Raw genomic sequence first — 14832 nt, 5'->3', positions numbered from 1 at the left:
GACATAAAAAAATGTACAATGCTGGGGAGGCTCCAGAAATGGTTTGAAAACCCCTGTAGGAGGTCATCCTGGTATTTCATGCATACAGAACATTTTCTTAATGCACAAACAGTATGAGTATTACATTCCATACATGCATTATTCCAAAACACCAAAAGATGATGACGCCATTATTTCAGCTGGTGTAGGTAACGCTAAGAGTGGAAGTCCACTACACCCTGTGCCTGTATTGGCTGTGTATTGGCTGTATTTTTCTTTGCAAGTAATGCAGCCTTTGTGAAGAGGCAGTTATTAAAGAATCACTGCAACCCTTGTAGCAGCCAATAATGTAATAACTACCGTTAATGTAATAACTTACAATAACATAATACATTTTCCATTCTTAATGTAATAAAAGTAAATAATGTAATAACTTACCAATAATGTAATAACATTTCTGAACTACTAACGTAATAACTTTTTGCCCATAATGTAATCAGTTCTTACATTATTGGCTGGGTTAATAAAAAAATAATAAAAAATGTATTACATTATTGGCAGTTATTACATTAATGGTAGTTATTAGATTATTGGCTGCTACAACTCTTAAAGGGATAGTTCACCCAAAAATTAAAATTCTCTCATCATTTACTCACCCTCATGCCATCTCAGATGTGTATGACTTTCTTCTGTAGAACACAAATGAAGAATTTCTCAGCTCTGAATGGGTGCCAAAATTTTGAATCTCCAAAATCCATATAAGGGCAACATAAAAGTACTCTACTCTGGTGGATAATTCCATATATTCTGAAGTGATATGATAGGTGTGGGTGAGAAACGGATCAATATTTAAGTCCCTTTTTCTTTACTTTCACTTTCTCCTGTTTTTGGTGATTCACATTCTTTTGCATATTGCCCCCTGTTGGGCAGGGAGGAGAATTTATGACAAAAAATGACTTAAATATTGATCTGTTTCTCACCCACACCTAATCATATTGTGTCTGAGCACATGGATTTAACCACTGGAGTCTTAGGGATTATGTTATGCTCCCTTTATGTGGATTTTGGACCTTCAAAAATGTGGTACCCATTCACTGACATTCTGTGGACCTAGAGAGCTGAGATATTCTTCTAAAAATCTTCATTTGTGTTCTGTAGAAGAAAGTCATACACATCTGGGATTGCATGAGGGTGAGTAAATGATGAGAGAATTTTTTGGGTTGAACTATCCCTTTAATATGATTAAATTTAGTTTGCTTGTGTTTGTATTTTGCATGGAGATCATAAAAAAGGATAAATCTCATGTAATGTGAGATAGAGATGTAATGTACATACAGAGTTGTGTCGTTTTAAATGAAGCATTCTACAAACCTAATGACACAATACATTTATTATTCAATAAAGTTCAATGTTTCTCTGGCAATATAATCTCTCTCTGACAACCATCTATTTCCAGTGAAGACTGGAGGTAGGTTTTTCTCCTCAATTGCACAAATTTAGACTTCTGCAATTTGGAAATCTATTTACATATAAATGTATTTACATTTGGGGGCCTTTCAAAAAGGCCTTCCTTCTGTTTGTCCACTAGAGAGCAGTAGAGATGTGTTTCTTATGATTAAAGGGGTCGCCTGATTTTCTATAAATTACTGGTAGTATTGACTCAAAATAAATAAATACAATATTTTCTAGGTCATTAGAAAAGTAAGCTAAGTTTGTCTTTTAATAGTTTTAGTAGCAAAAGTGTTAATGCCAATTCAGTCTGTTGTTCAGTCACTGTTCAGTTTTGTGTCAAGTGGTGCATTGGAACACAGGAAAACACAGACACTCGTTTATGCCAGTGATTCTCAACAGGTGGGGTTGTGACCTTAAAATCGGTCACAGGTCAGTTCTGATAGGGTAACAGACAGCATGGGAAAAAGACTTTGCTAAATGCAAAAAATAAATAAAATGCAACTACAGTATGTAACTGTGCATAGTATAGCATAATAAATAGGCGTATCAGGTTTTAAAATGGAGGAGAAAACACTTCCCATAACTTTTGTTGTTGACGTCTATGCATCTCATTAGAACCACTGAGTGAAACTTTTAAATTCAATTAAGACTTATTCTCTCATAGTCATAACAAACCAGAAAACTTCACCAGAGCCAGGACAATTTACATTGTCTGAGATGAATGAGCTGCCTGTGCTGTTTGATTTTTTTGGTCATTGGCTTCTCTCTGCAATCAGTTAAGGTCACAGGTTGTTATCTTTGCGTTTTGTTCACTTGTGCTAGGTCATACTTATTCCCAGACATCACCGAAATCAATCTTTCCCAGAAAGCCCATTAAACAGAATGAGCGGTTAACACTAAATACAGGAAATGTGCTCTGGCGAATGGGGAAATGGGAGCAATCAGATGTTTGTTAAACTGATTTCCTAATGGGACACGTTGACTAAATTGCTGATGTACCTTCAAGTGGTCTGCATTTAACGCTCAATAGTCTGTCAGCACTTCCACCTCCCGCTCTCTAACCTCTCATTGTGGAGAAATGTTTGTATTTCTCTAATTGTAGGATGAGTCCCAGCTTTAAATGGGGTGTTTAAAATATTGGCCTGCACGCACTCGCTTGGTCTTCAGCATGTTGTCACTGTTGATATTACAAAATCTTGTTGTCACTTCTACTCCAGTCAATTTTTCTCAGAGTAGATGTATTTTTAAAAGTCAGATTTAACATAGCCAAACACCTTAAAGTCTTGGCTACAAAAAGCAGTTGAACATTTCCACCATTATTGAGTTGGAAAAAAGGACACACAACCGTTCGTTAAACACATGTTGACCTATTTTGACAACATGCTGTAAGAGGGCATTGCAACCACCAAAACAAAAATTGCCACCCCTTTTTATTATGGTCATTTTTGACCCAGGATAGGTAATGAATATGTTATAAATACCATATAGTTTTTGGTATTAGAACCAAATGTTGTGTTGTGACACATGCACATGTTCACTCACACACACACATACACAGACAGAGTATATATATATATATATATATATATATATATATATATATATATATATATATATATATATATATATACACACACACACACACTACCGGTCAGAAGTTTTGAAACACTTACTCATTCTTTATTATAATTTTTTTTTTTTTTTTTTTCAAATTTAGAATAATAGTAAAGTCATCAAAACTATGGAATAACATAAATGGAACTATGGGAATTATGTTGTGACTAAACAAAATCCAAAATAAATCAAAAGTGTGTTATATATTAGCATCTTCAAAGTAGTCACCCTTTGCCTAGAATTTTCAGACATGAACTCTTGACATTTTCTCAACCAACTTCTTGAGGTATCACCCTGGGATGCTTTTTAAACAGTATTGAAGGAGTTCCCATCTATGTTTGGCACTTATTGGCGGCTTTTCTTTATTATTTTGTCCAAGTCATCAATTTAAAAAAAAAAATTTTTTATTACATTTTAGTTTTATAATGAAATAAATTAATATGTTGGCACAATTATATTTTTGTCTACAAAATTAATTTCAAACATTTAAGCATACGCCTTCAGATCAAAAGATTTTTAATATCATGAGAAACATTTCAGGCAAGTGTTTCAAAACTTTTGACCGGTAGTGTGTGTGTGTGTGTGTGTGTGTGATATATATATATATATATATATATATATATATATATATATATATATATATATATTTCAGTTTTGAACCGGTAATATGTGAGTAGATAAGTTTACTAGCATGATTTTATATGACAGTGTATAATGGGGCTAAAGGTCTCCCATTGGTAAAATATTCCTAAATATTAGATGGCAGAAAGAACTGTTACAGCACCTTCCTGCACCCCTGTAACACTGGAACTGTTTGACATTAGTGGGAAGGAATGGATTTGTTGCAATGGACGTGCAAAGTTTGGCTGTTGAAAGGCAATAGAGCTCCGTTTGTGAAATAGGCATATACTAAAATTGTAACCCTAAAATATTCACTGTTGATTTTCTACAAGCAGAATAAATCAGAAATGTTTGTAATATAGTTAAGATATTATAAAATGCCAAAAATGATTGAAGTAAACATCATTGGCCAATGTTTGCCAAGTTTTAAAACTTTCTTTTATTATATATATATATATATATATATATATATATATATATATATATATATATTCTTTAAAAATTATGTTACACCATTACCATTCAATATATTTCTTCTTTTTCCCCCTTATCATTATACACTTTGGAACTACAATAAAACAAGAATCAATCAAGAATCAAGATTTTATTCAGTTTGAATGGTTTTCATAACAGGTCAAAAATGACCCGAAGGAAAAAGGAGATTGCAGTTTAACAAATCAACATTGTGACAGGCTGGGGACTTATTAGTCCTGTTCTTCTGCTAAAATATATTTATTGCTGTAGAAAAGAAATGCAATGACCTCATTTGATTTTTACAATTCTGTCTTCTGTGTCGAGTGCCTGTAAATTCAGCCTCAACTAAACTACTGTGGTCTTAGCATGCAAAAATGTTGATATTGACCACTAGTTTCCAAAATGACTTCCAGTCAATATTATGGTAAAATAGAATGAAATATATTAGTATCAAACTAATAGCAATGGTCGTCCCTGAAACATTATTATGCAAATCGCATGGCATGCACTTCCAAAAAAAAAAAAAAAAAATACCATGTAAATACCATGGTACATTAACATGGTAATCATTCAGAACCATGGTATAAATCAAAGGTCCATGATATTATAATTTGAGACCATGGCTATCCAATAGTATCATCCCATCATTCAAAGTACTTTTTAGTATGTGTGGTATGTAGCTAAAATACCACTAGGTGGCTGTGTACATAAAGTGCTTCTAAACATTCTCTCAACCGCCATATCTGAGTCACTTGACTTCAAAACAAGTTGATGTTCTTTTATCCGAGGCCAACACTGCTTTGAAATGAGCTCACAAAGTGTTCTTTATATATTTGTTAGCTGCAGTTTTATTTTTGTGGCTTTCATACATTGGTAGTATATATATGGAATTGAATATAGTGGTAAGTAGGAATAAATCTCCCTGTAGACTGAGTTATATAGTGACCTCATCACAGTGAGAGCTCAATGAGAAATAACGTCAGCCATTAGGGGTCATTACCTTTAGCCCTGGGAGTGAATGTGGAACATACATAGTGTCTACTTGTAAAAGTGTAATAGCTGTCTTTGAAATTAATTTATATTTAACATTTAAAACAGTGCAGTGGAATGTTACGTCTGTGCCTCTGGCAACAGTTTTTACATTTTACAAAGCATGACCTCATATCTCCTGCTTACAGTCATATAATGTATTTACTGAATACACTTTATACATGCTACCTTTTGTCACAGTCTGTCTCCCTCATGTTCTTCAAGGACTCTTATTTTGAAGTTTTCCCCTGGACTACATCTCCCATAGTTCACTTCCCTCATCACTTCCATCTGTTCATCATTATCCACACCTGCCTTCCATTCCCTCATTTACATTTATTCATTTGGCAGATGCTTTTATACAAAGCGACTTACAAAAGAGGAACACATAAGCGAATCATCTTAAGGAGACAGTGGTACGAAAAGTGCCATATTACAAAGTTTCACTAGCATCAGAATAGCATTCAAAACAGATTAAAATGCAACAAGGAATTTTTTTTTTTTTTTGTGCTCATGGAAAATATGTGTTTTTAGTCATTTTTTGAAGACAGAAAGTGAGTCAGCTTCATGGATGGAGTTGGGAAGGTCATTCCACCAACATGGTATGATGAAGCCGAAAGTCCGGGAACGTGTTTTGGTGCCTCTTTGTGTTGGTACAACATGGTGACGTTCCTTAGCCGACCGCAGGCTTCTAGTGATTTTAGATATGCTGGAGCAGACCCAGTGACTGTTTTGTATGCCAGCATCAGAGCCTTGAACTTGATAAGTGCATCAACTGGCAGCCAGTGAAGAGAGACAAGGAGTGTCTCTCTTTGGTTGATTAAAGACCAGACATGCTGCATTCTGGATCATTTGCAGGGGTCTAATTGCACATGCAGGGAGGCCTGCAATGAGAGCGTTACTGTAGTCCAGTCTAGTTATGACAAGTGACTGAACAAGAAGTAGGTTCTTACCTTCCTGATATTGTAGAGTGTAAATCTACATGATCTTGCGGTCTTTGAGATGTGGTCTGTGAAATTTTATTTGTTATCGATGGTTACCCCTAGATTTCCAATCAGTAGAGTGTGTAAACATGATAGGAAACTGTTGTGTGTGACAGAAGCAAGTAATTGTCGCGTATTAGATGGAAATGATGTCCAACGACATCATTGTCTGTAGTGAAAGTCGTAGGAAATCAAACGAGTGCAGTCGCACGATATTATATGAATTAGCCAAATTTAGAAAAGTTGTATGAATCCTGATTATTTCGCCGTGAGTGTGTTGCAAAATACTGGAAAAAATATATACAAAATTATATATATATATATATTTGTGTGTGTTGCAAATTATTATTACAGTTTGAAATAACTGTTTTATTTCAGTCTACTGAGGAAACACTGTTTGTCCTTTAAAAATCATTCTAATGTGATAATCGTATTTCATATTATTAGAACAGTTAAAAATGCTTGTGCTACATAAAAAAGGATCAGAATCAGAATGAGCTTTATTGCCAAGTATGCTTCCAAATAAGGAATTTTTCTTGTTGACAGAAGCTTACAGTGCACAAACAATACAACAACAAGACAGAGATAATAATAAAAAATAGAAAAAAGTGAATAGAAATATAAGTATATATAGAAATACATAATAAGACAAATATACATACACTACCGGTCAAAAGTTTTGAAACACTTATTCTTTATTATAATTTTTTTTTTTTTTTTTTTTTTATTTTAGAATAATAGTAAAGTCACCAAATCTATGGAATAACATAAATGGAACTATGGGAATTGTGTTGTAACTAAACAAAATTCCAAATAAATCAAAACTGTGTTATATTTTAACATCTTCAAAGTAGTCACCCTTTGCCTAGAATTTGCAGACATTTTCTCAACTTCTTGAGATATCACCCTGCGTGGTGAGCTCCAGGTTGTTATGACTGCACCAGTGAGCCAGCCATTCAGCCTCCCTTCTGTATGCAGACTCATCGTCATCTTGGATGAGGACAATGACAGTGGTGTCGTCTGCAAACTTCAGGAGCTTGACAGAGGGGTCCTTGGTGATGCAGTCATTGGTGTAGATTGAGAAGAGTAGTGGGGAGAGCACACATCCCTGGGGGGCACCAGTGCTGATTGTACATGTGCTGGAAGTGAATTTCCCCAGTCTCACTAGCTGCTGCCTGTCCGTCAGTAAGCTGGTGATCCACTGGCAGATAGATGTAGGAACAGAGAGCTGGGTTAATTTATTCTATAGGAGAGCTGGGATGATGGTGTTGAAAGCCATACTGAAGTCCAAAAAAAGGATTCTTGCATATGTCCCTGGTTTGTCCAGATGTTGCAGGATATGAAGCAATCCCATGCTGACTGCATCATCCACAGACCTGTTTGCTCTATAAGCAAATTGAAGGGGATCTAGAAAGGGTCCAGTGATGTCCTTCAGGTGGGCCAACACCAGTCTCTCAAATGACTTCATGACCACAGACGTCAGAGCAACGGGTACGACAGTAAAACACATTCAGGTTTTCAGCCAGTTGTTGGTTCCCTACAGTGTTGATGGATGGTGTTTTGAAGTTAGAAAATGTCTTTCAGGCTTCTCCACAATGATGCAGGTCTGTTAGCTGAAAACTTGTTTTTCATCTTCTCAGAATAGTTTCTTTTAGCCACTTTAATTTCCTTAGTGTGTTTTTGGCCTGATTATACAGATTATACCCCGCTTCTGTAATCATCCTCTTTGGCATGATGAAGCTGTCTGAGCTTTCCTGTAAACCATGGTTTGTCATTGTTGAACGTTAAATAAGTCCTATTAAGAATGCACGTATCCTCACAGAAACTGATAAATGATGTCACAGTATCTGTGAGCTCATCAAAATTGGTGTCAACAGCTTCAAAAACACTCCAGTCAATGCAGTCAAAGCAGGCTTGTAGTTCCAGCTCTGCTTCATTGGCCCATCTCTTAAGTCTTTACTACAGGTTAAACTGATTTTAGTTACTGCTTGTAGGTTGGAAGAAGATGAACCAGACAGTGATCAGAGAGTCCCAAAGCTGTTATAGGGACAGAGCGATATGCATCTTTTAATGTTATGTAGCAGTGATCCAGTATGTGATCTGATCAGCCAACTGCTGCAGCACTGCATTCACGCACACGTGTGGAGGAATATAAACACTCACCAGAATAAACAAGGAAAACTCCCGCGGCGAATAGAAAGGCTTAGAGTTGATAAAGAGCACTTCCAAATTAGGACAGCACATATTCTTTAATGTTGTTACATCTGTACACCAACTTCCGTTGTTATAAAATAATGTTCCACTGCCTCTCGTTTTCCCCGTTAACTCTGCAATGCGATCCGCTCTGAACAGCTGAAAGCCCGGCAGATGTAATGCGCTGTCCGGAATGGCTACACTCAGCCAGGTTTCTGTGAAGAACAAGGCAGCAGAGTTTGAAAAGTCCTTGTTTGTACGGGTGAGGAGATGTAGTTCATCCGTTTTGTTAGAGAGAGAGCGGAGATTCGCTAGATGAACACTCGGCAGCGGTGCTCGAATGCCGTGCTGTCGGAGCTTGACCAGCGTACTGGCACGCTTCCCTCGCCTGCATCTCATAGCGCGCTTAAACAACACAGCTGTGCCTCCGAATAAAATGTCCAGCAAAATGAATGAATAGTCAAAAAATGGGAAAAGATTGTCTGGTATGTGATGCCGAATGTTCAGCAGTTCATCCATGGTAAAACTGATTGGAAAAAAAATGACTAATCACAGGACAAACAAACAAAATTTGTTACTGTAATGTAATTACTTTCCCAGGAAAAGGTAGTGTAACTCATTACCCTTTAAATTCTTGTAATCAGATTACAGTTACCTACTTTCAATCAAGTTAATAACTTTTAAGTACATTGCTTGTGTTGCACATATTTCTAAAATAATGTATTGTAGAATGAATTTAAAGCATAAATTATGTTTATATGTATGTCTGTTTGCATTTCTGTGACAGCTGAAGGGCATGTGCCCCCTAACGAGTCACTATAATGGAGAAAAGTGTGGTGCTGAGTGTATGACTTGTGTGTGACAATGAACAAAGAGGAAATATAGACATTTTGATTTATTTGAGCGGAAAAACAAAAACTTTTATGTGAAACTTAATTTAATGGTGCACTCAGTAATTTTTTTCCTTATTAAAAATGTTTTACTGCTAAAGTCATTTTGACACATATGTCTAAAATTATGAGCACTCACATGAGATGAAGACTCCATCAGTAACCAAATGCAGTTCAAATGTTCATGGAGATGGTCCCCTCATGGGGGCGGCCATGTTAGGATCACATGATCAGCCAAATACTTATCCCTTAATCTCAGTAGCCGCCCTGTTATTGGACACTTTTACTAATGCATTACATTAATCATGGCTGACAGTGAATAGTACATTTCTACAATGGCATTAGTAACTGAAAACGATTGTGTTTAAATGATGCTGTATCCATGCCACTAGGTGTCAGTGTAAGACGACATATTTTTATGATAAAGTAATCAGTAAAGTGTACTGATTACAATTTAAGAGAAGTAATAAGATATTTGAAGTGGATTACTTTTTGAGTAACCATACAATGCCTTTTGCTAAAGTATTGAGATCACACGGTAGGTTGGCATGTAGTTCCCAATACTTATGGTACCCTAGGATCAGCGACAAAATGGCGACTCACTGACAAGTGGCATCTCCTATCAGACATGTTTTCACTGGCTCCAGCATGTTAGCCTTCCCCTGTGGTGTGACCGAATGCACAAAATAATGGCATTCGCATAATCACTTACAAGTGTGGTTCGGAAGTTGCATTTTCCCCTCCAACATTACATGTTTACTCCACTGATGGTTAGGTTTGGGGTGTGGGTTGGGGAGTTCAGTTTATAAAACATGCATTCATCTTCACTGTTTTATAGCCTGTTGTTAAAAACAACTCACTTCAAACCTTGCTTTTGGTGCCCCTCTGTGGAGATTACACCCGGAAAATGGAGCTCACACATGCACTTACAGCTTTGGCCACTGGTGGCATTGTTTCGAATTTCTGTAAGCACAGACCGATTTAAGCTTAAGAAAAGTCAACTTTCTGTTTCCGATTTCTCTGTGAGATCAGTCTGTTTTGGGGCAAGATAGTCATTTATTAAACTATGTCTGTCTCTTTTACTAAAACCCAGTAACTATTTGTGCCTTGCCATTTCCTTGTATTTGTCCATTGTATTATTTTCACCCTCACAGCAGACTGAGGCCCACTCCTCCTTAGATTCCCTCTTTTTATTCCACCTGGAATGGACTCCAGATGTTGAGCGTGGAGAGGCAGATACTGCTTTCTCTGCGATATGAGCAAGCAAAGAAAAGTAATGGGAGAAAAGGAGGGAGTAAACGAAAGTGAGCGCGAGAATGTTGGAAAGACATAAAAGTTTGTCTGGATGCCATTAAGTACAATTTGATGTAATGTGCAGTTGGGGACGTGACATTTTAAATGAAAACTGCGCACCAGATGAGGAGGATTTTGGGGTCTTGGAAGTGGGTAAGGAGTGTGCTCGAAGCAGGTTTTAAAAGTGCAAGATAAACACACCTCTGCTGGAGGTGCTGCGGTGCGCTTTTGCACGTTTCCGGAAGTAATCAGAATCGTCTTTCCTGCGACCCTCATTCCTCGGCACAGTATCGAGTACAGCAATAACAAACACGGATCTGGACAATTTTAGCTAGAGCACAGTCCCCCTTTTGTGCGAGCGGGCAGCACTCACACATATGAACCTGTGGCACAGGACAAAAACGTCATCCTCAATTGAAAGCCTCTATCCGGTTTCTCCATAGTATTTTCAAAACGTGGTCTCGGTCTGTTTTTAAGCACAAGCTAAGGTTTCCTGCTTTCTGTGCTTCTATAAAAAGGGATCGGTTTTAAAATGAAAAGTTGAAATTTTAAAATAAAACAACACTGTGGATTTTAGCTCTGCTGGAACCACACTGTGGACAAAGGTTGACTTATGGGTATACCCTAGGAAATTAAATATTGTCTGTTGGGAATTGTACAGAGGTGGTGCATAAACATCTCAGCGGTCCAAATCTGGTTCCCCTTTCCTCCTTTCCTGAGTTACAAAAGCACTTTTTGAAACATTTGAATATTTGTGCTGATGGAGCATATGTTCCCTCATACCAAATGCCTGATAACAGGATTTTAGTAGCTGCTGAACAGGCAGACATTGTTTTCACAATGACAAACAGAATTCTGGGCCTTTCAAAATAAGCTTTAATCCTGATTTCTTGGCCGTGGTTTTATTTTGGTTTGACTGAAGGTTAACCTCAAAGTATCATGTGTAATTCTGCATGGCACATGCCATAGATCCACAAATTTTCATCTTAGTGGTATCTGAAGCTTTATACACCAGTGTAATTGCCTGATGCTCATTCTTTGGGTTGGTTTTTTGAGTTCACAATGAATCATGCAACAATTAATGCAGCATTTAAACCTCTTCTTATCAATCCAGAGTCCAGCAGTGGCATAAACAGTAATTAGACCTTGAGGGAGGTTATAATTGGGAAGAAATTGCTTTGACAGTAAAGATTTCAAAGAGGAAACATTTGGTTGTGCATGTGAGTGCCGCATGTGTCAGTTATGAATGCCTGATTTGTATGTGTTTGGGAGTATGACAGAAAAAGCATGTGTGTGGTTTATTTTCTCATGTCATAATTTTGCATGCTTTATTACATATTTATAATGTTGTAATAACTCATTAATTGATTTTGTGTAGAGCTCTATGCTGTGGTGCACACATTTATGGTGTCAAAACTGTTGAAAAAGGGATTTTTGTACAGTATATACATGGTAAAACCTTTAAATAAACAGGACATGTTGCATTTTAAAGTCAATACCATGAGAAACAAACTGAGAAGCAACTGTGTATCTATTATTCTTGATGACCTGTTTTCTGGATGTATTAGATTTCTCCTCTTTGGTTCTCAGACCCCATGTGCTCTGTACGCTTCGGAGCCAAAGCCTAATTCAGGCTCCTATGGTCCAGTCGCACGCGAGGATTCTAGGAGGCACATACAGCCGCAAGGACTGACCAGCTGGGTCATAGTGCCTGTTATGTTGCCAGCATTAATAACCAACCTCAAACAGACATAAATAGTTAATTTTGAAAAAGCTGTTGAAGAGCAATGTCAAACTCTACCCTTTATATGGGTTTAAAAGTGATCATTATTTGCAGCTCAGAAAATGATGGGGCTTCTCATATGAACCATTCAGGTGTACACAGATAGCTTAATTAAGAACTTTGCTCTAGCTTTACATTAGCAACCGGGACATGTCTTTAACACAACATGATCACACAGGAAGTTGGCATATTGTTGTTGTTGTTTTTTTTACAATTTCACTCCACTTATGGTTAGGTTTGGGATTCGGGGTTTGGGTTGAGGGGTACAGTTTTATAAAATATGCATTCCTCTTCACTGTATTACAGCCTGTACAGCTGAAAACAACTCGCTTCACAACTCGCTTTTGGCACCCCTCCGTGGACATTACACCCAGAAAATGGAGCTCACATGTGCCCATACCCCCAACAACACTTAATGTTTTGGCCACTGGGGGCAGTGTTTTGCATTTCAGTAAGCAAAAGAAAAGTCAACCTACTGTTTCTGATTTTACTGTGAGATCAGTCTGTATTACATCAATTTAAAAAAAAATGGCCATTCAAATTAACTTTGACTTAAAGCCTGATTTGTATACTATACTATACTATTATATTATATTATATTATATTATATTATATTATATGCCTGTGTGAGAATTTTGAATTGATATTTGAATGAAATTACATCAACCTGACAAAAAGCACCTTTAGAAAATTGTTCAAAAAGGTTTTCTTAACATAGAACAGTACAACTTACCTGCATAAGAAATTACTTTCATCACATATGCAAGAGTTGGATAATTCCAGTTGTGACATAAGAAAAAAATAAGTTGTGTAGTTTCTTAATGATGTTTGTTACAACTTATTGTATTATTATTACAATATTCACTATATTGTATTTAATGTGTTAATATATCATTATCACTATAATAATAAAATATTATGTTACAATCTGTAACATGGCACTATAATTTAAAGTGGTATCCTAAATCAGTGGTTCTAAACTGCTGGATCAGAACCCAAAAAGGGCTTGCAGGTCTGTTCTGATAGGGTCAAGGACAGCAGCGTAAAACAATGTTAAATGCACATAATAAAAGGCAACTTTATAAATAGGCCTATCAACTGTAGAAAGGGAGGAGAAAATCCTCCTTATGTTTTGTTGTTGACATCATAGGATTGTTCAATAAAACTCCACAGCAAAATCTGACAGTAAAATTTTAGACTGATCTCACAATGAATTTGGAAACAGTAAGTTGACTTTTCTTTAGCTAAAATTGGAAAAAACAAAACAAACAAAAGGGCCCCAGTGGCCGAAGTGGGGAGTGTTTTTGAACATATGGACACGTGTGACCGCCATTTTCCATGTGAAATAACCACAGAGGGGTGCCAAAAATTAGTTGTACAGCAAGTTGTTTTTAGCTGTAAATATTGTAATACAGTGAAGAGGAATGCAACTCTACCCCCAAACCTAACCTCAACCCTAAACCTAACCGTCAATGGAGAGAAAAAAAAAGGAAGTTTAGAGGGAAAATGTAACCTTCGTATCACAGACGTTACTTTATTTGAACACAATTATTTCCTGGTTTCACAGTGGGATGAGCCCGAATCACAAACGCTGTTGACGCAAAGTGCTTCTGGTTGCGCCATAGGAAGAGATAAACACATTTGAACCGATGCAAAAATGTCTGATGGGACATTGTTAGTGACTCAGCATGATGGGGCCAATGATAGGCTTGTGGAAACAACATGCAGAATTGCTGTGTGATCATGTTGCAAGTTTAGCAGATGCTAAAATGGACATGATATGCCATTATCCTCGAAAACCACAAACAAACTAAACAAAGTGAAAGATAATGGTCTACTACCCAGATTACATTACATAGCTACAGGTTCACTTGCATCAAGGATAAACAGGGTTTGTGCTGACCACAATTTGTTTTATGCAGTGATGTATTGGCTGCCAGGGGCGGAATGGGAAGAGAAATTGGCCCGGGATTTTACATAGAAACTGGCCCAAAAGTTGTTGAAAACGTTGTCCATTTCTGCATATCGCTGCCCCCTTCGGCATATCGCGGCGCCGTTTTGTGGCCTGTTCTGCATAACGTGGAGGCCCATTCGGCCCGTTTCGCGGCCGGCCCTTCGGGAAAAGTCCCGGTTCTCCCGATGGCCAGTCCGCCCCTGTTGGCTGCTATGAGCATGAAACCATCTAAACAGTACATTTTATTTTGTCATGTTAATCATTTTGCATATTGTTGGGTCTTAGAAAACCACGATAATGTTAATGCATTTCGATGTTTGATTTTTAAGGACAATTTTGTTTATTTTAAACAATAAACAATTTTGGTACTCTGTTGGGTTGCCCTTGATGACCAATGTAAAATCTGGGTCCTAAAGCAAAGCATATGAGCACCACTAGCCTTAAGCGATATTGGAGATATTAAATTATGTGCGCTAGGACCCCGCGACTCGGCGCGCAGTGGGGAGAGGAATGTGCGCACTGAAGGCTGGAGCTGTGTGAGAGTGTGACAGGATGGCAGAGGAAAAG

Source organism: Myxocyprinus asiaticus, chromosome 33 (genome assembly GCF_019703515.2).
Source record: "Myxocyprinus asiaticus isolate MX2 ecotype Aquarium Trade chromosome 33, UBuf_Myxa_2, whole genome shotgun sequence".
NCBI lineage: Eukaryota > Metazoa > Chordata > Actinopteri > Cypriniformes > Catostomidae > Myxocyprinus > Myxocyprinus asiaticus.
The sequence above is the reverse complement of the archived record's forward strand: the minus strand, read 5'-3'. Positions refer to the sequence as shown.